This window comes from Pezoporus occidentalis, unplaced genomic scaffold (assembly GCF_034315485.1).
Source record: "Pezoporus occidentalis ecotype Australia unplaced genomic scaffold, CSIRO_AGI_Poc_V1 ctg1, whole genome shotgun sequence".
Classification (NCBI taxonomy): domain Eukaryota; kingdom Metazoa; phylum Chordata; class Aves; order Psittaciformes; family Psittacidae; genus Pezoporus; species Pezoporus occidentalis.
In genome coordinates, this window is record NW_026912778.1 from 4472327 (window position 1) to 4499837 (window position 27511).

A 27511-nucleotide genomic window follows, 5' to 3' on the forward strand; every position below is an offset into this window, starting at 1 on the left:
TGAAGCATTCTTCACCATTTAGGTCCAGGATGATGCAGTAGCTGATGCACCATGGGGAGTGCCCTGCATGCAGGAGCCGATTTATCTGCCCTGCATGTCTGGCTTAACTACTCGATCCTGTCCGCCTTTGCAGCCAAACCACAGGACAGAACACTGAGAGAACAAGACAGAATAGTCTCCTTTGCAAATCATCCTGTTGCTGTCCAAGGCAAGTGCAGAATAGGCTTGCAGGCATGGTGAATTCAGGCTGTCTACAGACAATGAGGTTCGGTCTCTGTAACTTTCCCAACTGCTAGTCACTGCTGGAACCATCCATCTCAGGGCAAGTGTAGGTTTTGCCCACGCATAAATAATGGCATCAAGATTTTCTTTTGTTAAATCTTTTGCTTTTGCACTTTGAAACCTAAACCCAGATTTCTGGTATAGCATATTTGTGGATTAAATTTGACCCAGGATGTCACAGCTGATCCATGCGGCTCAAAATCCCATAAAGATCAAAACATAATACTCAGGAGTGATTGCCCCTGCAACCACCTTTTTCTTCCCCAACAATATCTTTTGGAGCTATACAAAAATGTTAATGAAGCTTTCAATTACGTTCCTAAACCTATAATATGATTTCTAAATCAGCTTGACAGAGCTGAAAACCAGGCCACCTATTTAAAGTGTTAAATAACTTATTCAGAGAGAACATCTTCAAAATTGTAACCTATTTCTACTCTCCTATCTCTTGTTTTTAAGTATTCCTCCTACCAGTGTTTTGACTCTTTTTACGTCTTTATGTTTTTTAAACACCTAACCAGTATTAACACCAAAGAATAACACCATACATCTATTCTGCAATAATATAAAATTTTTCATATCAATTATATATGAAGTGTGTGCTCTGGGGTAAGCAATACATACTCATTTCGACACCGGTCCACACAAGCCACTGAATTAGCTAAATAAAATGAAAGATGCAGGCAAAGAAGCAGGTATGTGTACTTTGTATAGACAAGGGAATTGTCTATACAGCAACTGTTGTCCACTTGAGATTTTGGCAAAGGGCCTGATTCTGGACAGAAGAAAGTTTTGTTACCGGTAAATTTCTTGAATTATCAAAATGATCATCAATGCTGATTCACTAGTGATAAACAGTTTTTTAAATGAAAGTTATGCTTCTATCCAAGTGGTGATTTAATAATAACATAAAACTCAGTATTAATGCTGTAATTACTTCTTTCTCTGTGTACTGATAAGCAGATATTCACCATGGAGGGCTTACAACAGCATGTCAGCCTCTCATGCCATAAAACAAGCCACGGTAATACCTATATATAAAAGAACCTTAGAGGGAGAATTATTAAAACTCATCCATAAATTTCATGGCTTTTCTGAGCTTAAGACCTATCCTCTTACATTAACATAGTTTCCTCTGATCTGCACTGCTTTTAACTGAAAGTGTCTCCAGCTTATTATTCAAAAGAGATATTTGCGAGGAGTACAGACTGCAAAGCACAATTACAAAACAGCTGCTGTTTAGCATTTGCCCTAAAACTTCAGGATTCCTAGTAGGTGTTCTTTAGAAAAAGTCAATTAGTAATTTAGAACAGAACAGAGCTCATCACAATTTTGTGTCCTCAGTAGCACTAGGGGAGCCCTCCTTTGATTAGAATACTTGCAGTGGGGGCTTCCTTTGTATCCTTCATAATGGAATTTACATTATAAGGACTTTAAACAAAAAAAAAAAAAACACCAAGAAAAAATCCAAACAAAACAAAAAAAAACAAAAAGCCAACACTACAGAACTCGGAATGCCAACAGGCAGCCCTGTGCCTCTAACCTTTATCTCAAAAGACATGGATAAAGTCTGTTGTCAAATTAGTCAGTAAAGAGGAAGGATAATCCCCAGCAGAGACGCTTTTAGGCAGATCAAGGATGAAAGAGTATCTAAACACAGGGATCACCTATGTAATTAACTGCACTCACGCAGAAGTGCTGAACCAATAGTGCAGTCCCCCCAGCCTAGGATATTGATCTCCAGGAAGCAATCTACATGCTATCTGGCAACTGGTCAGAGATTACTTCTTAATATCACAGCTGGGCATCCAGAGAAGCAGAAAAGCACAGTGAGTATATACTGAATATACCCATAGTCGCTGCAAATAGTAGTTCCACTAGTACCAAACCCAATCAGCAAGAGCTAGGATCAGGTGCAAAAGGGCTGCCACTTTATTTCAGGTGAGATGTATTTGAAGGCATTCACCATCTCCTACGTTCTGCTCCTGCTTTGTCAGAAACCTTTGCCGGAGTAAAACTTTCTGATTATGCACTGTTGCTTGAGCAGCCAAGTATAGCAATGCAACAACATGAAATCTGACACAAGTAGGCTCTGTATTAATAAGCAAAAGAATGTGACTTGGAGGCAAAAGATACTAGGCACACTGCACTCTACATTAGAGGCTTCTAGGAAACAATACTGATTACAGATATTTACAAATAATGATCATATTAGTCAATTAAAAGGGCTTCTCCAAAACATTTCACAGGCTACAGATTTTTTTCACTGATACAAGTACAGTCAAGAGATACAGTTCTATCTGCTTTAAACATTCCTTTTTGTTTAATTATGTACCAAGGTATGACAGATTATATCTAATGTGCACAAAAGCAGTGACAGCATACACTCGTATTCAGCATTTTTGTACCATCCCACAGCACAAGACACTCCAGTTTTTAAAGATACTTAAATTCCCAACAGTTGGTCTCACCAAACTATTCTTGACTACAAGCTGTGATCTAAATCTTCCCACGGTTTCCCATTTCAGCTTTATATTCAAGCTGATGAATAGCAACACAGAATAGGACTGAGGCCATCTGCAAAGTTCAGAGGTTATCCTACACTTAAGGACACAAGTTGTAGAGGAGACTTACCACCACTCTATCTTTCCCAGGTATCAAAAAGAGAGGATGCTCTGCTGGTGACTGCAGAAGAGCACTTCTGCAGAGACCAGGATTCCATAAATGCCTTACACCTCTTTGTTGATCTGCCATATCAATTTTTAAATCTCCTATATGGCTTCTGGAAAGGATGAGAGGAGTCATTCTAAGCTATCTCCTTTTCTTTGTCTTGGGAAATGCAGTAGAGGTTTGCTTTCAGTGCTTGATCATCTTCTTTGAGACACACAGTGTCCCACTGAGCTTATTTCAATGTTTTTGTGTTTCCTGTTCAAAACATATGCGAGGCTGCAAGAGAACATCATGAACTGACTTGGTGTGCAAATAAATAACAGCTTCAGTGCAATACATAGAGTGTTTCTTTCCCAGAAGTTGTGTTACAGAGAATCTGACATGAATTTTTATTTGAGCATTGAAGTTTTTTCATAGAGATGATGAAGAATCAATAATTTGCTGTTGAATGACTTTGCTTGCAAATAAATTTCTTATCATATTTAAAGGCATATATAATGAGGGATATCCTATAGATTTCGCATTCATTGGCTGAGAAGACTCACATGCAAGTAGAAATGTAAGTGAAAAACAGACAGTTAAACAGTAATGTTCTTTTATTTATTTACTCAGCACTTACTATCTGTGCATATGATTTAATTTGCAAGGATATAATGGGGCACATACAAATACTAAGCAGCAGCTCTTCAGGAGATTGCCTAACATGAATTGATAATGTAAGAAGTTAATGATATCTGTCCACAGGATTGTTAAGGCATAGTGAACCATGCATGTTTTCCTTCATTTGTAGCCTGAAGCTCCAACCTATGTGAAACTTTTTCAGTGCTTGATTAGTGGTAATCAGGCATCAATACAGCCTCAATCTAATTGAGGGGACGGGACAGCTCTCCAGCTTGGCAGCTATTGCCAGAGGCAGAACAACACATTTCTCTAATATTCAGCAATTCATCTTTATTTTCTTGTTATTTTTGCTGTTGTTTTTCTATAAGCTGTAGTAAACAAATCAACAAATCAAGTGTTATAAACTGAATAAAGCAACAGTTTGATAGTCTGTGAAACTGGGTATGAAGAGCTAGTAAGGCATCTTTAGCAAATAATATTATAGAAAGCACTTTATATACTGCTATATAAAAATATAACACTTTGAAAGTGTTTCTATGTCACAGGACAATGTTGCTTTGTGAGATTTATCTCCTGACAATTAAAAGGAATCATATTAATACCAGAAATGTATGGACATGGATTTTAGGAAAATGAGCTTGCCATGTTTTTTTAATTTCTCAGATTTAGGTTGTTTTCCAATACCTCAACTGTGTTTTCCTCAGCGAAGATATAATTTTGCTTGTGAGGAAATTAAAAGGAGAATTAGAAGTATGAATAGGAGGGACTATGTTTTTAGCTCCTTAAGGAACTTCATCTCTTTGTATATGCACTTACTTCCACAGTTGGAGAAATAACACCATAGCAGGAAGCCTAGCTTTAAGTGAAAAGCATCTGCATAGTGAAGAAAACTCACCGGCACTTCATGAGGTATAATGATGCTCTAAATGAGGTATAATTTCTTCCTTTGTCACAGTTACTAGACCCGCTTAACATGCAAAAGCTAAATACGGTAGAAAAAGCTGACAAAAATACATGCATCTTCAGGCAGAAACAGCCACCACAGACACAACCAAGTGAGATCTACAGCCATAAAACCCCAGCATGAGACTGAATGAAACCCTTGGAGTGTAACATGCTATAAATTCATCTCCAGTCATACAGCATATTCAAAACACGCTAATATGTTATTCCAAAAAGTGTGGGTGTTTTTTTTCTAAAGCAAACGGAAGATTTTTCTATCACGGTTCTTGCATCCAGAAACCTCTTATTGTTACCAGTTGAAAAGTATTTTAGTAACCAAGAGTGTGGGGGCTACAGTAATTGCAGATTTCTTACAAAACAAAACAAAACATAAATCAAGTGATTTGAAGGAAATTACAAAGCAAGCTTTCAATAACTCAGAAACCTTACATACTCTGACCAGAAAAATAATTCTAAACTTTTTATATTTTATAAATTCTTCTTATCCTCACTGATAAACCTTTTCGATGTTTCAAGACGTACTAGAAATGCTCATAGAGAATTGCTTCATTTGAATGACTATTTAAAAAATTTATTGCAGCAATGCCACGAGAAATTTCCACAGATTAATAAAGTTTTATGGAGGCATAACCAGAGAAAAAAATGTGTGTGAGTTCTACTCATAAATACTGTCAGGACTGACAATCATCTCTCTGCTGGTTAAGTAAAATACCACATTTCATACAGACTACTATATGCTAGTCAAAGCTTTATGTCTCACTCAACACCCTTTCACAGGTACAATTGTCAAAGTGTTGAATTTCTGTTCTGCCTAAAATCCTTCTTTCCTTTCTCTGTTCTGAATATTTATTTGGGTCCTTTGTTTGTTTGTTTGTTTGTTTTTTTCAAGGGGTGAAGGAGGGTGGGAAAGGGGTCACAGAGGTTTTCTTTGCAATAATGGAAGAATCTTAGTCAGTTTTCCCCCATCTGAATAGGAAAAAAGAAAATCTGAAAGAACCTTGACTATTCCACCTTGTAATTCTTTCAAGTGGTTGACAACAGGGTTTTATCTCCTTTCTTGCTTAAAATCAATCACACAAAGGAAAATCTTCCAAGAAACAGTCCAGCACCAGAAGGTTTCTGGCTTTGAAAACATATTATGCTATATAGTACCATTTTATGCTAAGAAGAATATGGGCTGTGAATAATCGATGCAGAAAAAGTATTTCTAGTAAATATCTCTAGCAAATGGGGCAATTCTACTCTAAAACGTTATTTGTTTCGCATCATTTTGTGTCATCTTTGAGATGCATCTCACAGCTGCTTCTATTTTATTATGTCACTTTCAGATTTTGCTGCTGTATATTGATGTGCGATTTGATATTAAGTACCGTAAAAGAGTAGGCTGTAAAATAAATAGCATCAACATCAAACAAGACATTATGAAATACATCTATGGCCTCATCATGTGCTATGGTATGGCAGAGAAGTACACTCAGCACTGATGTTTGTCCTGCTTACTTTTGGACATGCTTCTAAGCAAACTTCTATTAACGTGACTTTTTGCAGTAGCCAAATGTTCATTACTTCTCAACCACCTGTGAAACTGCTTTTCTTAATGCATCACATTAAAATCACATAAAAGCAAATGTACTCCCTTTTTAAGTTAAAAAGTCCCCCTTTAACGAATGCGTTTTCAAGTAGGATCTACAGCCCATCATTCCACCAAAAAAGGCTCTCAGAAATAAGATCATGTTTTCAATTTACCTGAGTACAAAATGCACAAACATACTTAGGCCATTGTTTTCAGTCTCTCTTGGCCCAACATAAATGAATCCTCTGAAATGAAAAAACCTTCCGGCAGTATTACTGTTCAACTTGCTGCACAAGCTTGAATCTGGGCCTATGACCATCAACTGCGTCAGCACCTTGCTCTGAAATATTACCACAGACAGACAGTCTTAATTAAGGGACTTAGATGAGTGAACCAGCATGTATCTCATATTCACGGGGTGGGGGGGGTGTACATTAGCACCTTCTGTAATGCAAAGAATGGGAACTCCTGCCTTCTGCAACCTCCTGTCTCAGGCACTATACACTCCAAGCTGTGTCGCTACAGATCACCTACAGTATGGCTAGCACAAAAAGGATCAAGCAGTTTGCAAGTTGACTTAAAAAACCCTGGCTGTTATGTACAATTACCAGCTTTTTGAAGGCCATGACTTCATATGAAAAATGCATGAAGAACAAACTGAGAAGGAACACTTGCAAAGAAACTGCTTGCTGAGTTAAACATGATCATTGAATTAGCTTAAAATGGCTATGACCTTAATTTGTTCTGTGACCTCTTTCTTTAGTTTCCGTAGCTCTGAAAGTGGGATAATGTAATTTTCCCACAATTTGGTTATTTGGGGCCAGCTTCAGTGTCTAGGCAAGAAAGTAAGTAGTAATAAAAACCTGCTTTAACTACATATTAAATGCAGAAATTATTGGGAGAGGGCTGTAAACATGCACAATTTTGGGAGAATGATTGTCCCATCAGCAAGAAGGCCAAAATGCTTCACTGTTCATATAGATATGTGGTTAGTCATTATTACCTTGAACCTACATGGAGACAAGCAGATCTATGACTTTCTGCAACAAAACACTAACTTCATCTAGACTTAGGCTTAAGCTTTTATAAAAGTATGAAGATGACAAGGTGCTGTAACAGTCCTAGAGGTAAACAGAAGACAGAAAAAACATATTTTCAGAAAGATCAATCCTTTATTAAAATTGATTGTATTTTTATGTTAGAATGTTGCATCCAACTTTCCTGGTAAAGTTTTATAAGATCCTTCAGATTCAGACTCCTCCTTTCTGTCATGGCCATACTTCAGAATAGAAGAGGAAGGTGTCTGCTACTGGGATAGTTTTTGACCTTAATTATTTTTTTTTTTAAGTGAGAGAAAAGAACTGTTAATACGAAGGCATGGGAAGTGCAATGTATGTGCCTAATGAGTACATTCCCAGGTGTCGGCTATTCACGCTATTTTGGTCCTTTCTTGGAGACTCGGTCTCTCAAGTGCATTCAAAGTACAAAGACCAAGTAGTCAAAAGGATAAAATGCACTTCTGCATTTGTCAGTTCATAGGCAACAAACACTACAAAAGCTAACTTCAGAAGCCAAGTACTTATCTAAAACAACAAATAACTTTGTAAACAAAGCAGTCCTTGAAGAGATGGAAGAGATACGTGCCGAGATGTTGAAAGAAAACACATAAACATAGCACTAGATTTGTCTCTCCAAGAGCCGAATCGCCAATGTTTTGCTGGAGTTCACATAAAGAATAAATAAATACAAGTTTTGTTACACTAGAGTAAGTAAAGTTGTAAAACTCAGATGGGAAAATAAGCAATGAAAGAAGGAACAGATTATTCAAAAGCTGAAATTTCTGTTCAGCTTGCCTTTCCCACATCTATTGTTTTTTTCTTATTCCCTAACTCAGATACAGTGGAAAGTTGCTCAGATGACTAGGCATGAATTGCTTAGACACCCAGCATAGATTAAAATGGCAAACTGCCACATTCTTCAGCACAGAGGCATAGTACTATAATCCTAACAGACCTAAATTGAATCCAAGGCAAGTATATTGGATAACATAGCTGCCGAAAAGGGGTGAAAACACAACCTTTTTGTCCACTCAGTTTATGTATTGTGCCAAGAGCTAGGAGTTATCTTCCTAGGACCAAAGGTCTGGCCTTCATATAAAGCTCACCCATACGGAAATGTGTGGAGAGACACCTCCTGATGCAGTGGTGACAGACTTGCTACCTTTACTATCCGACAGCCTCCACATTGGACCTCATCTCTTCATCCCCTCTTCAGCTATAGATACAGAACAGCATTCTTTTATCCTGATACTATTAAAAGAGTAAACATTGCTTACCCTGGCCAATCTAGCCTGTATTGTTACCACAGAGGATCATTTTTTCTTCAAATCACTATCTTCTAGGCCAATTTATATGATGACTAATAAAAGAATCTCTCATGAATCTCTAACAAACAAACAGAGCTAGCTTCCCTTCTAACAGCAGGAGGGCACCGATGAGTTTCAATAAATCAATAGGTCTGGGTCAAGATTCATCAATTGTAGTGATAACTCGAACACCAACACACATTAAAGCTCCACTGCTTACCCATATCTGCAACGAAAGAGAGAAATTGTCATATTATGAAAGTCAACACTACCTTTCTTCAAGTATTTCTCTGCTGCGAATAAAAGACTACTAGAAATGGTGTACAGGAGAAGTATACACAAGACTATAACATCTGATAAAGACCAGGTTGCTGAAACTGATGTTGCTTTCTAGAAGACCTACCTTTAAAAAAGTTTTTGGAAACGCTATGATAGCCTTTAAGGTGAGTGAACTCATCTCAAAGGCATATATTGGTACAGAGTATTGGGAGAGAAATCAGACTGCTAGTCATCTTTGAGCCATTACTGAGGATGGAAAATTGCTTACAAGTATTTGCAACAAATGTTTGTTCTTTCCCCACACTAAATGTCATCTCTTGATAGAATGCAGTGTCTGATGCTTTATGGAAAACATTTCAGTGGAATAATTCTGTTCAGACTTATAAGTCTTGTGCAATTTACTCTCTACACACGTACAGATTATAGCCCAAACATCAATAGTACTAGATGTGGGAAATCTGGATTTGAGATTTTAATTTTATAAGAAAAAAGCCAGTGGGGGAATGGCATGACTTCTTGTTTCTTAACTGAGTACATAATTAACAGGTTTGTGAACAAAATGACAGAGACTTGTTAAGTACAAGTCTGATGCAGTCCAAACCACGTCTCAACCAAGTTTGAGTGTTAACTGGCACTTAGGCATGCGTTGTGGTTTAAGCTAAACCCAGCTGTGGCATTTCAAAGACCTCAAATTTGATTTATGCTGCATACTAGCAGCAGGAATCTGGTGTTAGACAGCAGATGATGAGGTAATTAGAGATTTCAATACAGGCTAAATGTGTTTTCTTCTAATGTGCATGATCCTTGGCTAATGGGTCACTCAATGACTAAACAGGGTCTCAGGGATTCAACCAATGCAATAAAATTGCACACCTGAAGTGGCACAATATAGTCCATAATTAATAGTTAAAAACCTACTTTTTGAGCAGTTTTAATTTTAAACAGGTATATATATACCTGCCTGATTTAGTTATATTGTGGAACTAAAAATTTCCTGAAATTACAGTCTTTATAGAAGAGAACCACAGAATAGAATAGAATAATAGAGTAGTTAGGGTGGGAAAGGATCTTAAGATCATCGAGTTCCAACCCTCCTGCCATGGGCAGGGACACCTCACACTAAACCGTGTCCCCCAAGGCTCTGTCCAGCCTGGCCTTGAACACCATCAGGGATGGAGCATTCACAACTTCCCTGGGTGACCCATTCCAGTGCCTCACTACCCGTACAGTAAATAACTTCTTCCTTATATCCAATCTGAACTTCCCCTGTTTAAGTTTTAACCTGTTACCCCTTGTCCTGTCACTGCAGTCCCTGATGAAGAGTCCCTCTCCAGCATCTTTATAGGCCCCCTTCAGATACTGGAAGGCTGCTATGAGGTCTCCACGCAGCCTTCTCTTCTCCAGGCTGAACAGCCCCAACTTTCTCAGCCTATCTTCATACGGGAGGTGCTCCAGTCCCCTGATCATCCTCGTGGCCCTTTTCTGGACTTGTTCCAACAGTTCCATGTCCTTTTTATGTTGAGGACACCAGAGCTGCACACAATACTCCAGGTGAGGTCACACGAGAGCAGAGTAGAGGGGCAGGATCACCTCCTTCGACCCGCTGGTCACACTCCTTTTAATGCAGCCCAGGATACGGTTGGCTTTCTGGGCTGTGAGCGCACACCTCCTCTGCAGGGCTGCTCTGAATCTCTTCTCTGCCCAACCTGTAGCTGTGCCTGGGATTGCTCCGACCCAGGTGTAGGACCTTGCACTGGGCATGGTTAAACTTCATAAGGTTGGCATCAGCCCACCTCACAAGCATGTCGAGGTCCCTCTGGATGGCATTCCTTCCCTCCAGCATATCAACCAATACACACAGCTATCACATAGCTTGGTGTCATCAGCAAACTTGCTGAGGGCGCACTCAATCCCACTGTCCATATCACCAACAAAGATGTTGAACAAGACTGGTCCCAACATCAATCCCTCAGGACACCATTTGTTACTGGTCTCCAGCCAGACACTGAACCATTGACCACAACTCTTTGCGTGCGGCCATCCAGCCAGTTCTTTATCCACCGAGTGGTCCACCTATCAAATTGATGTCTCTCCAATTTAGAGACAAGGATGTCATGTGGGACAGTGTCAAATGCTTTGCACAAGTCCAGGTGGATGACATCAACTGCTCTACCCCTGTCCATCAGTTCCACAGCCCCATCATAGAAGGCCACCAAATTGGTCAGGCAGGATTTGACCTTAGTGAAGCCATGCTGGCTGTCACCAAGCACCTTGTTGATTTTCATGTGCCTTAGCATGCCTTCCAGGAGAATCTGCTGCAAGATTTTGCCAGGCACAGAGGTGAGACTGACTGGTCTGTGATTCCCTGGGTCATCCATTTTCCCCTTCTTGAAAATGGGGGTTATGTTTCCCTTTTTCCAGTCTTCGGGAATTTCACCTGACTGCCATGGTTTTTCAAATATGATGGCCAGTGGCTTAGCAACTTCATTCGCCAGCTCCTTCAGGACCCACGGATGGATTTCATCAGGTCCCATGGACTTGTGCACGTTCAGGTTCTTAAGATGGTCTTGAACCAGATCCTCTCCTACAGTGGGCGCAAGGTCTTCATTCTCACAGTCCCTGTGTCTGCCTTCCAAGACTTGGGTAGTGTGGTCAGACTTCCTCTCTTTTTATTTACATTTGTTTTTATTCATCATCTCAGCCTGCTTCTTAGCACAGGAAGGAAGAATCTTTTTCTTTTTAGAGAGACCCTTCATCATTTGGGATGGATTTTATGCCTCTGTTTTGTTTCCAGAGAAGGTCTTCCCCTCCAAAGCTGTGCAGTCAATGGATAAGGGTTATTGTTTGCTTTTTTAATTTTGGCCACAACCAAATTAGCGACAAATGTTTCTCTATCCATTTCGTGAAGCTTCAGTGAAGTGTCTGAAGCTTAATTTTCCTTGCTTGACATGGTAATCAAATTAGCTGGTTATAGCAAAGCACATGAAAGTTTCATGTTCTGATAACATAAGTGCCACATTAATCCATTCATTTAGGCCAGGAAGAACTAAAGGACTCATCACTAGCCTCATTTTCAGGATTCATTTCAAGGCAGTAGGGGCCAATGGAGCTGCCAAGGCTCTATGCTCTGGCTATGCTTTCTAACTGCAGCCCTAGGACTTGATGCTACACACAGGCATGCGTGAAACAGTTGCAGAAAAGTTCTGTGATTAGATCCTCCCTGAGAGTGGTCTAGCCTCTTCCTCATGTGCATCCCTTCAAAGGGCATCATGATAGCTCTCTCCCTTCCACTTATGCTAAAATAGTTTAACTGCTGTTAGTGTTAAGAGCTGAAAAGTTCAACAGCATAGTGATCTCCATGCTGAGAATACAATACAAAATCCCCAGGATGGATATATTTGATCTGTAAATTACCACAGCTCAAGCTGCCTCTGCCTTTTTCAAGACGTATCTCAATCCCATACACAAAAAAACCTGCTAGAGTTATGTAATTGTTCCAGATATTATGCCATCATGCAGGCATAATGAGACCATATTCAGTGCACGCTTGAAAAAACACATTTGGGCAAACTAAAGCAGAGCCACTGCTTAGAATTGCTTGTATTGTGAAGTTGTGAACAGACAAGTAGTTGTTAACAAAAAAAAAAGGAAATCATTAACTTTACATATCATTAATTCTCCTACATTCATCACTCACTCCTCCTTCTCCTCCTGTCCCTTAGGCTTTGTATTGAAGTAAATGAAAGAAAAGTGGTACACAGTGTTTAGGGTCTGGAGAACAATACTTACGAAGAGTGGTTGATGGAAATGGGGTTGTTTAACCTGGGAAAGGAAGCACAGGGGACACTCTATTGCTCTCTACAACTACCTGAAAGAAGGTAATAGCAAGGTGGGTGCTGGTCCCTACTCCCAAGTAACAAGTGTTTGGATGGGAGGAAATGGCCTCAAGTTGTGCCAAGGGAGGTTTAGATTGAATATTAGGAAAAAAATTCTTCACTGAAAGGGTTACAAAGAACCAGAGCAGGCTGCCCAGGGAATTTTAGTTTAATTAAATCCCTGGAGGTATTTAAAAGACACGTAAGATGTGGCACTTGGGGATGTAGCTTGGTGATGGACTTCATAATGTTAACTTTACAGTTGGACTCAGTGATCTGAAGGGTCTTGAAGAGAAGAAGGTATGGGTACTACAAATATATGCTTCTCCCTGAGCTCCAGCATTACCTACGTATACCGAAACTGTGAATGCGTACACAGCTCCAAAACTCCACTTCTGCTTCACGGAAAATCATATGAAAGCTTAGGTTCTGGAGACCACAAACTGAGCAACTCAGCAGTTTAACAGTTTGCACAAGATCTTACCAGGTCAACTACTGAAAATCCTCAGAGACAGATATTCCACAATCTCTTGGACAACCTATGTCAGGGCTTAACCCTCATGATGAAATGATGTTCATTGTTACAAATATTCAGAAATGAATACATGTGAAAAATAGTTGGACGCTTCATCTGTGCCTACAACTATTTTGATCTCAGCCACAATATGGCCGCAATATTATATATTATACCTAAAGTAGTTAGCATAATGCCATAAAAACAGGAAGCCAGTTCTGAAAAATCATTTTTGTCACATCCTTTATTCTCTGTATAGTGTTTTAAACATAAAATTTCCTAGAGAAGAGGATACTCATTCTCTGCTAGCCCCTTCTGATCTCTTGACTAGGTAGAGCACTGTATACTCAGTAGCAGAATGATTCTCAAGACTCCAGATAAATAATCATTTTTCCTAATGTTTTTCTGAAATGCACTGTAAAGTGTTTGCAGAAGCTGGTATTAGCCATAGAGGCTTTTGAGCCCCCTTTCACGGATTAATATTCTGAAGACAATCACCATTATAAATAAAACAATAACGCACGCTTATCCCTAGATACAAGGGTTTGTGCCTAAACACTGCTCTTTTTGCATGGCAGCTTTTAATTGCAGAGAGCAGTTCATGGAACTGATTGACATTTTTTAGACAGTCTGCTGTTCTCTCTGCTAAAGGTAGAAGGGTAAGGCCTTATGTGTTTGTTTATTTTTATGCTTCCTCCAAATCGGATAATAAAATTCCTTCTGGCATTTCACTTTTCATTAACTGTATTTTTTTTTTACATTTGCACATTCTGGTATTCTGGTACAACAGAAAACTGCTATAATGACAGGGCTAAAAATACTGGAGAATATAAATGTCCTTTGCTAACAGGACCTAATATTTATTATTTGTAATATAACAAGACTGAATAGCGTTAATACAGGCTTGCAAATGCATTACAGACCCCATATTCAGAAAACGATGCTTGTTCCAAGAACAAGTCTAATAATGTTTAACATGCTTTAAGACTAAAACATATTAAAGCAAAAACTAAAATGTAAGACCACATTTAGCAGATTTTGGTTTTTTAAAGCTCAATTGAATATAAATAGCCATTCCAAAACTTTTAAAGTATATATTTTTGTTCTGTTAGAAATTACCATGTTATTTTTTTATCATCTTCTCCTATTGTAAAGTTAATTATTGTCTCATTATTTCTGCATATTCTCTGAGCCCTAATCATGGACAACAATCCCATTGTATCAGGTTTTGTAGTAATATTAAGTAGTCAGTCACAAATGCATTCATTACTAACTTACGTTCGTAAAAGTAACATGTCATCAACCAATTCCCATCACCAGATTTCACAAGAAGTCCATCCCATACCCATTATTTTTCAAAGCTGTCCCTATTATGTCCTTAACAGGCACAAGGAGGATGCAGATTTTGGACTGAGGAGTCCAAGTTTCTTACAGCTTCAGAGACTTTCAGATGTCAGTCAAGCACAATTACAATCCTTTTTCTCCCATATCTATTCCCAACATGAATATTTTAATTCAGTGCCACAGCTGCCCTCACTCCAGCCTACCTGGTTAGAAATATGAGGATAAATTATGTAACACTCATTTAATCTTTGTCCTCTTAGTATTAGGGACAATCCATCTTGCACACCAGATCAAAGTTCAGACTTCACTTCCCATTATCACAAAGATAAATATGTTCACAAGAGTCTCCCCCCATTTCAGTGAATGATCACCATGATTTCACGAGGTGACCCCACACTTCATAAGACCTTTTCCTTTTTGGCTGTAAAACTCCCTCTTAATATCACACGTCTTGAGCTTTCAGTTTTGGTGGGAACACAAAAACCCAAAAAAAAAAAAAAAAGACTACAGAAAAACACCATTGCATGTCAAAAAGTAAAGAAAATAAAATAGAAAATAAAACAAAATATAAAGATAGGATATAATATGATACCGTGGACCAAGTATCTTTGATACCCAAGTACTACATAGCAGCCTACCCTTTACAACTTAATAGAGAATTGGGAACAGAATTCTGTAGATTTTCTGAACACATTATTGAAGATTTAATATGTTGCTTTAGAGACTTAACCTTGCCTAAGTACTTGAAAGTTTGCAGAATGTCCCATAATCTTTAGAGGTTCCAATTTATTTTTGTGGTGAAGAAAGCTAATGATTTCATGTTGCACAATCAGATAGAAAACATTCAAGTACTGGCTCAGTAACAGAGAAAGGTTTTGTTATTTGTTGTTTACATTACCATTAATACTTGCATCAATACTGAGTACCCATCTTCCATTGAGATGAACAAGAAAAAGATGCACCTTAGTTAAAAGTAGGATGGACTGATGTGAAAATTGTGGGCTTTCAGTTGTTCCTGTGGAGGGATGTGAACTGCACTCATTGAACTGGGATGCTGTAATATATAGCTGGGATGCTATAAATCTGAAAACAGGTTGCCCCAGGATCCACAGTGGATTTGAGAAGGAATTTTGCATGTAGAGCAAAGAGTTGACAATAAAAGCAGTGACAGTATTGCTTTTCACAGGAGAAGATGTTTCTTTAGGAAGCTAAAGAGAAAAGCCGCCTTCTTTACATCATATATATATATGCTAGATTTAAAAATTCCTGCATTTCAAAGGTTATCAGAGAAAGCAAGTATCATCAAATGGTTAATACAGTTTTATTATAGCATGAATATGGCAAGAAAGAAAAGGACCAAAGCAATTGCTGAGAAAATGAAATATAAAAGTACTACTACTTTCACAAATAGTGCTTGCTGTATTTGAAAATTAAGTAGTTTGTGCTCATCTTGCATGAAACAAAGGCTCATAATGAAAACTTATTGCAGATCCACTTATTAGGCATTCTTTTCTTGATTCGGCATTATGTGGCACTATCAGAGAGCTGTAAAGCAAAGCCTCTTTCAGTTCTTCGTCAAGGTGAGTGCAAAGTAATGAGGGAACAACCTAGTATTATATAGGAAGCCATCAGAGACCTAACCAAGATGGAAAAGAGGACAAGCCCCTCTGCCTGTACACAATAGAGGGCTGTAGAGCTGTTACTGCGGGATGGCTTCAGAGCAGGTTTTGCTGGGAAAAACAAAGCTTCAGAAACTCTCTAATGTAAAAAGGGGAAGGGGGGAGGGGGAGAACTGGAGGCACAACTTTAAGAAGAAAGAAAAAGGGCAGAACTGAAAGTAAAGCAAAGAAGGCCATAATAAAAAGGAATATGGTATCCAGATGAGCAATTTTGCTGTCAGCGGCAGAGATTGGAGGCAAGCATTGAAAAGGAGAGGGAGGGAGAATCCAATTAGAATACTGGTTTTGACAAAACATTCCAGCATCTTAAAGACTGTATTTCTCTCTAAAAAGTCTTTGCTTTTTTTGCACAGCCTCACAACTGAAGAAGAAAATGAGGAGGAAAATAAAATACATTTTAGTAAAAGAAAGAGGAACAGGAAACACCAGATAAAACAAAACTGCAATTACATCTGCTGCACTTACGTTTAAATCTTTTAAGAATAATCAATAGAATCAATAGTTATTTTAATAGCCTCCATAACTACTAATCACATAATTTAAAGAACTCTAGTAATGATGCTGATAGTAATTGCAGTAGCATTATGGACAGACATAATGGAGAGGATGTCTTCACTGATTCTATTGTAATGCAAAGTAACACCTGCAATTTCTGCTTAGCAGAATCAATTCCATTGGAGATTATTTGTTCTTCTGAGCAGAATATTATATAGTCATAATCATTTTATAAACACTAGATATCAAAGCATATTATTAAAAAAAACTCACCAGCTTCTGCAAAACCACTGAAGAGGTAGTCCAGCAAAGATAAAATAGTACTATCCATTTGCCACCATATTACTTGATCAAGCTGCTCCATCCTGGATCATTCTAATGTTTTGACTATTTAAACACATGGTAATTTTTGATGCAAAGAATGTTTTCTTTTCCTCCAAATTCGGCAGTAATATTACTGTGACTTTTGAAAATGATCCCAAATGGCTATTTGGCTAAGTAATTGCTGCTTTGAAATACAGGCAAACACCAGAGATGCATAGCAGAAGAATGACCCAATTATTGCACTTCAGAGCACACAAGCAAAACTGCACAATCATTACTTTTATTTTATGGTTACCCCTGTTGACAATGTGGTCAGCCTAAATATTTCTGCTCTACTGTGACTCAATTTTTCCCTTCTGTCTAATACAGTTTGGAAATATATTCATGATGAATAAAGAATGAGAAATTTTCTTGTTACAGTTATAAGACTCAAGGTAACTCAAGTATTACAAGTTATACAGATATCATATTTTGGAACAATTAACATGGGGTATCATAAACTCTTTGTTTGGTTGCCTCTCCCCAGGATTTGGGATTGTATTACTTTTCTCGTACTATAGAGGGATTTTTCTCAAAGCAGTATGTTTTTAAGTTCTACAAATGTATTTCATATTTCTTAAAGAAATACGCAGCTTAAACATAACTAAAGAGACAGACATAAAACGCTCTTAGTGGACAAAAGATACTCACTCTGCTCAACAGCACAAAGGGACCATATATAACACCAATTATAAAATATGAGATTCTAACAAACAAATAATTAAATCAAATAATATAAAATACTTATTACTGCTCTATTTTCATTTGCATGTTTCCTTGAGAAAAACACTACTAATTTTTTCAGTACCTCAAATTTCTGTGTGCTTAAAAACGCATCCCATCTGGTTAACATGCACATTCATTTGTCCAGTTTTACCCCAAGTGTAGCTGAATGCTGAGCATACCTTTCCCTGCAGTGCTGAGCTTGGCAAAAAGTACATGCAGTAACCTGATGTCTAGGAATATTTGCAATTTTTTTTGTTTCTGTTGACAGCTTCTTATCAGTTTTACTGTCAAGGATCTTTGTAAAGTACTGTTTGCTCTTCTCACTTTTGATTCCTCCTTTAAACTCTAGTATTATTGCTTTCCTGACAGCTAATCTCCATCTCCCTTTAAGTGCAAAGATCTATCCTTTTGCTGTCAGAGCATTCTGCTCCACAGCTTGTTACACCTCCCCATTTAGCATCTCCTAACCTACACACCAAAATCTGAATTATATTCTTTTAATCACGGTCTTCATCTATGCCTTGGATGTATTGCTTTACAGACCAGTGATCAAAAGCCAGTGTGGATGTCTGGCTGACTCCCTGATCCAGCAACTCTGTTAACACTGGCCCTGTACCTAATGCACAGCCTGCAAACTAAAAAGAGGAAGAGACATCCTTCCATGTATTGGGGACACCAAACACTTGCAAGCTGCGAGTCAGGCAGAAGCAGACTAGGAATAAGAAGCAAATTTCTTGAACTCCAGTGCATTTTTCTAACTACCAGCAAATATTTCTCCTTTACTTTTTTCTCTACTGAAATATTCAAGTGCTCTCGTGCAGAATCCCAAGAAATGACTCAGAAATAGTAACTGTTTCTGATTCACTGCTCTGATAGAAGAACGGGCACAAAGAAGATATTCTTGAAGGGGTGAGATCTGAACAATTGTAATTTGCATTTACTGTGAAACAATACAAAATTATGAATGTTCTTTCAGTAGCACATCAGGTCATGTGCTGACTTGATTGACTGTGAGTCTCTCTGTGCTTGTTAAAATCACAGCACTGAACTTAGTACACTGCTTTTACCATCTGGCACTGTAGCAGGAAGGCTACATTAGCATAACCTGTCTTGCCATCGATTTTAGGGGGCATGCTGATTTCTTTAAAACAAATAATGTCTGTCTTCTGTCACCCATTTTGTATCTTATACTTCTAACAGCTCAGAAAACTGGATACCTGGTATCTTTGTTGATATTTTCATCTATATTAAGCTCACATCCCATCTTTGTTGGAAAAATAACGAATTATCACAAATTTTCTGTGGGTTTGGGCCAATGATACACAAAGACAGTGATGTAGATGGCTTATGTGGCAAAACCGTATGGTTTGCTTATTATTATTACTGCTATTTGGTAATAACTCCCTGGTTTTAAAGACACTTTTCTTACCTTGTTTTTCAAACAATTATTTCATTACACACTTGTTAATGCAAGAATAAGCATGGAATATTAACATTAACAAATACTTTGAGTTGAAGTTTCCATAGTAACTTCCTTCCACCCATTGCATTGTGTGCTCATGTGCTTTAATTTATGCATTCTTACCAACCTCTCTCTGCTATTTTATCTACCAACAGCAAGTAAATAAAAAGAGAAAAAAAAAACAAAACCAACATTATTTTTATATTCAGACTCTCAGAAATGTGGTAGGAAAGCTGAATACACATATCTTGAGATAAACAATATCTCTCACTACAGTCATACATACTGAGTATGCAACATTAAACTATTTTGCCAAAAGCCAGATTAAGACAATGGTTTCTGTTACTGCTGTCCTATTGCAACTCTAGATTCTTAGAGTAGAGAGTATTTCCTCTTATCAGCCTTCAGCAGAGCTGAGTTGCTGCACTGCAGGGGACATGCTACACTTCCTCTTTCTCTCTCTGAGGAACAGGAGGTTAAAAGGACAAGATGATATAGTTCAGCATGCATGAAGAGGCATGGGCAAGGCTTCTTGGGGCTTTCAGACTTCCTTGGAATCCAAGGAAGTGCCAGCAAGGTTTTATCCCACAAGAATATCTAAGACTTCAGAAACATAACTGTTTGCTAGTTCCAGGTCAAAAGCAAACTTAAGCACATGGGTAACTTCAATGGGATTAATCTAAAGCTAGTAAAATGCATGAAACACTGAAAGACTAAGGTTCTAGTGTAAAGGAAGAATTATTTCAGCATGTGCTTATACAGTTTTCTTCAGCTTGTAAAATAACTTAAATACTAAATAAATACTAATTTAAATACTACAAATAATCATTAATAAAATTTATTTATTCATCATGATAATGGTGAATGCAGCAGAGCTTTCACTTCACCTTCTGTCTCATCAGCAAACTGGGTAATGCTTTATCAGCTCCATCAGTGAAGTCTGCTTCTTCCATATGAATCTACAGGGGACAAGTAGTGGAAGAGATGTCCTCTTTGAAATGTATTTCTTTTTCCTCTCCATCTGTCTTCTCCCATAGTGTGTAGAAGCAGATTTTTTGTTTAATCTTATTGTCCAGTATTAATTAAAAATCTGAACAGAGAGAGAGCATCAATGAACAGATGACTGAAATAAATTATGGGAATGGACAAGACAGAAATTAGAGACAGAAATGGAAAACAATTCAACAGTGCAAAGTGAAAGGGTTTCATATCTATATTATTTGATGGAAAACAATGGGTTTGAGAAGCAGAAGGAGAAAGATCATACACTATAAATGAGGCATTTATTAAAAATCATTCACATTTCTGGTACAGATAAACAAGTATTGATGTTGCTATATTACTGAGGTATCTTCCCAAACATGCCCTGGTAGGGGTCCAGTTATCTACATTCCATTAACATGAATCAACAACTGTCAGGATGGAGGTGGAAGGGCTGGTATTTTTTTCTAGTTAGCGATGGTAGTAAACCACCAAATTCTTAGAAGAGCTCTTTAAACAAAAAGGCAAAGGTGATGACCATATGGCTATGAATTAATTATAAATAAGGCTGGGCTTGAAACTAGAAAAAAAATATAATCCTTTGAAGAGTGAATCTCTAAAACAAAATTTCAAAAGGAGCCCTTGTTACTTTACATGATGTCAGTTGCACAGTAAGCAACACCGAGTCCTATTTATTTTAAGAAAGAAGGAGGGTTGTAATTAAAAATAACAACGAAATTACACTTTATGGATAGAGGTTGAAATATTTTTCTAAAAAAAGAGAAAAAACTACTAATCAAACAGCTGTTTAATATTAAGATAATCAGTAGCAATGATGCTCCTTTGATCACCTTTAGAAAGGAACCAAAGAAAAAAGGACTGTCTACCCTATAGGATTAAGTATTCTGAATCCAACATGCTGAAGAGAAAAATCAGGAGTGGTAAGATGATTTGGTTTAGTAAGAACATCATTTAAAATTCAAAGTTGATTTATTAAATGTACTTTTTCTCATTTCAGTAAGTGTGGCTCAATTTTCTGGGCATACAAAAATCATGCATCAGAACTACCTCAAAGGAATGAGTGACTACCTCAAAGAGAATTACCTCAAAGGGAAACCAGAACATTCCAGTAACAGGGTATTTCCATCGCTGTGACCCATAAACAGAGACTAAGGACTATGACTGCAGTTTGGGAATATTAATGCAGAAGTCACTGGAGTTGTAAGAAGTTTACAATGGTGACTATATGGCCGATTACACAGCCTGATCTACCCTGACAGAAAACCTGATGATGTTGAACAGCCATCATCTTAACTGTTAAAAGATTTCTTAACAGATGTAGAGCAGATTATGAAGTAGTAGGGCTATTTGTCCTCAGATGATATACTGGAATAACACTGCATTGAATAGAAACAGCCTAAATAGAATCATAGAATCATAGAATAGTTAGGGTTGGAAAGGACCTTACGATCACCTAGTTCCAACCCCCTGCCATGGGCAGGGACACCTTACGCTAAATCATATCACCCAAGGCCTCGTCCAACCTGGTCTTGAAAAAGCTTCTGAAAGTGTACGATAATCTTGTACCAGGTACACAAGCAGTTCAAGAAAAATAAATGACTGCTTAGCCCTTATCCAACTGTATTATATCTGCCCTAGAAAATGTCTGGAAGTTCCTGTAGACTTGCAAAAAAAAGTCAGATACCATTTATATCCCTTTTTGTTCTCCAAGAGTTGTTTTGTACTTGGCATCAGCAGAAAAGTTGCCGTGATGGTATATTACATTATTGTAAATCAAATGATCATAGACTAGAATGATAAAAGTCCAATCAGCTTTCAGGCATGTTCAAAAGTATTTGCTAATCCTTCATTATCCCAGCTGCTAAAAGATCAGCTTAAACACTTCATCTTTACTTTACAGGCCTTTATGAACTTATTACACTTGAAGGTCTTATCCTGAATCCTTTTAGTCAGCTATAAAGCTTTAACTTATTTCAGTGGCATGCTTTGTGAATTTCTCCATGCTAACCAGAGCATGAGGTGTATTTGTCTATTTGTCAGGGGGATTTAGGTGACTTTTGCACCTCAGTGAAAATTTCACTTTCAAAGTAACTTGGGGGGGGGGGAGAAGGAGAGTCTGAATGCTCTGAAGCATGTGGAGTTCATTTCCTAAACCAGAACTGTTCTCTCAAGAAACCATCTGGAAAAGCAGGAAAAAAAAAAAATAAGAAAATTTAAATTTTGAGAATTGTACCAGTGAACCAAATTTAGCTGACAATCCAATTTGTATTTCTTTAATGACAATGTTCCATTAGTGCAGTTACAGCACTAGAGCATAAATGGAAAAAATGTATCTTAGTTACAGTATATCACATGTGCCTATATGGTATACTCAGTTCATCTTTATTTCCACCAAGGTACATTTGAACAGCCTGTGCTTTATTATAAAAAACTGTCTGAATTCACAAGATCTGGATCTACTCAATCTGAATTCTACTCTCTAGAAAAACAAGGGGAAGAGCAATAGTTTGATTTTTAATGGTATAATCAAGATCTGCAACAAGAAAAGCATGCTCCTTCCTACTCTTTTGAATTGCATAGTTGATACACAGCCAGATCTTCAATCAAAAGGACGCTGATTCTGTAGAGGGGTACACAGATGAGTTCGTGCGTGAAGAGTTATCAGACACCATTTTCAATCAAGCAATGATGAGGGCAATCCAGCCTGCAAACTTTCTATAAACTTTGCATAACTTTTAGGACCATCTTCTGAAAAATGAATATGTCATCATTAAGGATGTGCTTCATAGCAGGTGCATTATTAGGAAGGAATTATGTTTCCAGTCCAGAGTATGATAGGCATGATGACACACACAGCTGTGTATCATTGATGAAGGAAGGCAAAAGTAACAATGCCCAGATAAAGAAACACCCCTTGGGTGAAGTGAAACTGCAAATTTTGACATTAATCTAATAAATCACTTATGTCAGAAAATTTAGCTCAGAAAAAAGAACCTTAAAAGGTAGTAATAAATTATTTTCATACTTGCTTTCAATAAACTGATAGCAAATGAATTTGAAAAGACTATAATCCAGGAGAACTTCAGTTAAAAAGGTTATCTCTTAAGTTTTGACATTTTACATTTTAACACTAATGAAAATCGTATTTTCTTAACAGAAAGAGTGGTCTGGTTATGGTACACAGGGATTCATTGCATGACCTTATGTTTTCCAAAGTATTTCTTTAAGACAATTTTTTAAAGGGCCTATTGTTTGGGGAAGCATCTTCTGGCACAAATCACTGCAGCAAAAGCATTTGTCAAAACCAAAAAGGTGAGCATTTCCAAAAACATCCATACATTTGGTAAGTAAGTAGATGTTGAATTTGTACACAAAAATACTGATAGTAATTTGCCTTTTGTTTGGTTCCAAAATGTCATAACTTGCACAACAAAGAAGCAGAGAGAAAGAGATTATCACATTTTTCATTCTCCTCTTCAGAAAAAAAGGGGGAGGGGGAGGAACAAACTGTTTTCCTCATGCCAAAGTCAGAGGTTGTACACATTTTTTGCCGATCATTATCTCCCAGACTGCTGATCCAATGAAAGCATCTTTCCTCCTGCCAAGTATTTTCATCCTTCAGAACTGTCACCTGATTTTGTGCTCCATCCAAAGCATTCAACTGTTATTTGCTGAACTTCCCCACAACTTTCTGCTTCTACATTGATCGTACAACCATCATTTTCTTCCTGTAACCCCACAGAGGCAGCCATCATATAGTTTCTAAATAAATGTAATCCTATTGAACAAATTCCAGTCTTTTCCACCTGATGATGCTAAAGTCTGCATGCCAAGTATTCACAGCTAAGTACTAGAGATAATAAGCTCTTCTGATGTACATGAGCTGCTTGGTTTTAAGTAGAAATCCCTTTAAAAAAAAAATTAATAAAACTCTTACAAAGATTTATTTCATGCAAAGTATAGTATTTACAGCCATAATGCAACATATTTAGTTGGAGACCTACTAGTATGTATCTATTCCTGAAAGAGTACTTGTGAACATATTTTGGGGTTTTTACCTCATTAAAAGTGTATGAAGAAACAAACTATAGTTTAGTCATAAATCAGCATGTTTTAACCCTGAATGTGGCCTTAAGCATGTGCATTCCTTTTACATAATATATAAAAATCTAAATTATAAATTATAAACACTAATGCAATAAATACAAATATTATATACTCATTTGAATTCACTTGTACTTTTCTTTGGACAAGGCCTTGGGTGATATTGTTTAGTGTGAGGTGTCCCTGCCCGTGGCAGGGGGGTTGGAACTTGATGATCTTAAGGTCCTTTCCAACCCTAACTATTCTATGATTCTATGACAGACAGAAAGCGGACAGAACCAAGAGACAGAACAACTTGTCATGTTTTCCCACACCTTATTTTGAAGCAGCATTTGTAAACAGCTTATAGAAGTTAAATGAAGCCTTAATCTTTGAAAGTTCAAACACAACAGTTTGTAGCATAATCTATTATGTCAATAGGTTGTTTGCAACCAGAGGTATTTTTGTAAAAGGACAATCCAAATATCATGATAGAACGTGAGATAAAATTGATATGCCTTAGATGCTTATTCAGTATAAAATTAGTCCTATTTGTTTCTTGTAGTTATCAGATGACTCCTCTGTGTGCATATTGTAAAGCCAGACACACAATTATTTAATCTGTAAAAAGATTTCATTGCAGAACAAAGTGTAATCCTGCAGAAAGATCCAAATTTCAGAAGATCTGCATAGTTACATTAGCCTGGCATTCTGCCTGGGTTTCTCAGCAATACATGTAGCCCAGGAGAAATGCCACAACACTGTTATTACTGCTCAAATTACTTATGCTTAATTAATATACATTAACCCTTTCAGAACATTATAAATGTACTCCCAACATAAAGCAGCAATGAACACACCAGATGACAGTACAATACCACTACATTTTTGAATGACTGGTGCAGGGATGGGTAGGAAACCAACATGCTCTATAGCACCACTTGCTCTTCATGTTGCTCTTCATCTGACAGCACCAGCTTCTCAAAAAATACCAAGCCACTGTTGCTTTCAGTCTGTGAAAGGTCGCAGGCCTATCCATATGTTATTTTTCACAGATGTAACATATGGTATGCAATATAAAGAAACCCTACCTGCAGCTCTGTCACAAAGCACCCAGAGCAGCAGACTTTTCTGATTTATCCTGAATACGTGCTTAGGGCTTTTTTGGGTTTTGGGTAATTTTGCTTCTGTGGTTTTAAGCAATATTCTTTATAGGTTACCTACTGTAGATGTGGGGGATAAGTCTTTGCTTTCTTTCTTTAAATGTACAGTTCAGATTAGCCTGAACTGCATGAAGCTTTGAGTCACTCCTCACCCAGAGCATGGGTTAAATCTGTAAACCGCAATGCTGGGATTTCAAGAAATGCAGGTCCACAACAGATTCCCCAATAAATGCTGAGGACAGCACAGAAGTGGAAAGCTTTTATCACAGGAGTCAGGTGAGGGAGATGTGTTTTCAGACAGAGAAAAAAACCCCAAACTCATTCTTGAAATGAGAGCCCTCAGGAATTTACCACAATGCTTCCAGTCTTTTATCCCTTTTCATAGCAAGAAAACATAGAAAGAACAAATTATGTTTGTAAGCTAGTGAACTAATGAAATGAAAAGACATGAGGAAAGAGTGTTGGAAAATTACTTTGGCAGCAAGCTGACTCCTTCAGAGCTCTCTTTTGTGCTGCACTGAGTCTAAAGAGACAACTCGTTGATTTGTTGTGAGATTTTATTCTGTGAACACTAGCAGTTTATGCATATTTTAGAGGCCCCCAGGGGAAAGTTATCTGCCAGTTCCAAAAGCATTTCTAATTAATTAAAAATCTTTTGTTTCTATTTCACATTGCCTTTTCATGCTAAGGCTTCCTGAATTATATTTAAAAGCCATTAATCACAAGAAGTTTTGAAAATCCTCAACACAAGACTTCCAAGTTTAGGTGCTTTTGTCTCCCTTTAGTCAGCCAAGCACCTAACTTAATTTAAAAAAACACTGAGCCTCAAAGCAGTTTGAAATTACTTCCTAAGGACTGCCTTACTGAAAGGCCTATCTAACCCTGCAACCTCTTGTTCACAGCAACAAGGAGCAGATGCAGGGGAAAGCAGAAGTGAAGCACAGCACAAGCATACAGGGATACTGCGATAACTACCTGAGTGCCTTGGAAGTATCCAGCAGCTGCAGCTCCAGGAAATTCAGGAAGCAAATTCGCCTCCAGAGAACTGGAAAAGTAGACCTCCTTTTTTTACTGTCTCAAAGGGATAAAAGAAAAGAATGTTTATTGGTAAGACTGTACCAATCACTTTCATAAATGCATCTCCTCTAACATCACATGCACATCCTCTCTTTTTTTCAGCTTTCTTATAGGTTTAGTTACAGTTTAGAAGCATTGTACCAAATCTTTTCTTCTTCCACTTACTAAAGTGACTGAATAGCACATCTTTCTTTTAACTGCCTCCATAATATTTTAGCCCTGCCTAACCTATGAAATAACATAAACAATGAAAGTCCCGTCAAATTATGACAGTGAAAGTTACATTACATAACACCAATGCTGTACAGTCCAGAAACCTATATGTAAGCACATTGACATGAACAATAAATCCACCCAAACAATAACTAATTCTAAAAAGAATGAACATCTACATTGCAGAAATAAGGGAGTATAGCCATGACCATGATAAAATGGCAACCTGTGCTATTAGCAATATAAATACTATTAACTAAGAGGAAAGACTACTACAAGCCAAGAGAATTGTAAGAATGAACTGACAGGGAGAGAGGATTCATACTTTATGTTTCTACTCGTACAGCTTCCCAAATACTGTATGTTGCAAGAAAAACATAATAAAAGAGGGAAGCAGCAGGTTGGTTTTAAGTCTATGGTTTCTGTAGTAACTTATTTCTCTTTCACTCCCCTTTACTGCCTCCTCCAAAATGACCTGGTATCTTCAAAGCAAAAAAGGAGCCAAAATGCTAAAAAGCCAAAAATACTTGCAACTCTCTGGAGCTATTCCCTGACTACATACTTCAGTGAAAACATAATCTGTAAAATAGAATAGGTATTATTTTATTACGTGCAACAATCTGGATCAAGAAGCAAAGTAGAGCATGTAGATCTCCATGATTCAGACTCACTGTAGCTTGGAAAACATTCACAAGTCTCATGCATATTTTTATAAAGCTGTAAAGATTAAGGTACGGTTTAGAATTAAGGCTGATTAGTACT

The 27511-nt window shown here is 37.6% G+C and overlaps 1 protein-coding gene and 1 long non-coding RNA gene across 2 annotated transcripts in view; one reads left to right on the forward strand and one right to left on the reverse strand.

Annotated features, from left to right (window-relative positions):
- DDX60 (DExD/H-box helicase 60) overlaps window positions 1-27511 on the reverse strand; it is a 305952-nt gene that overhangs the window by 123904 nt on the left and 154537 nt on the right. The window lies entirely within an intron of this gene.
- Window positions 34-26936, forward strand: LOC134162173 (uncharacterized). The gene is made up of 4 exons (XR_009964317.1): window positions 34-212; window positions 24583-24708; window positions 25568-25735; window positions 26362-26936. It is a non-coding gene; the product is annotated as an uncharacterized LOC134162173 (long non-coding RNA).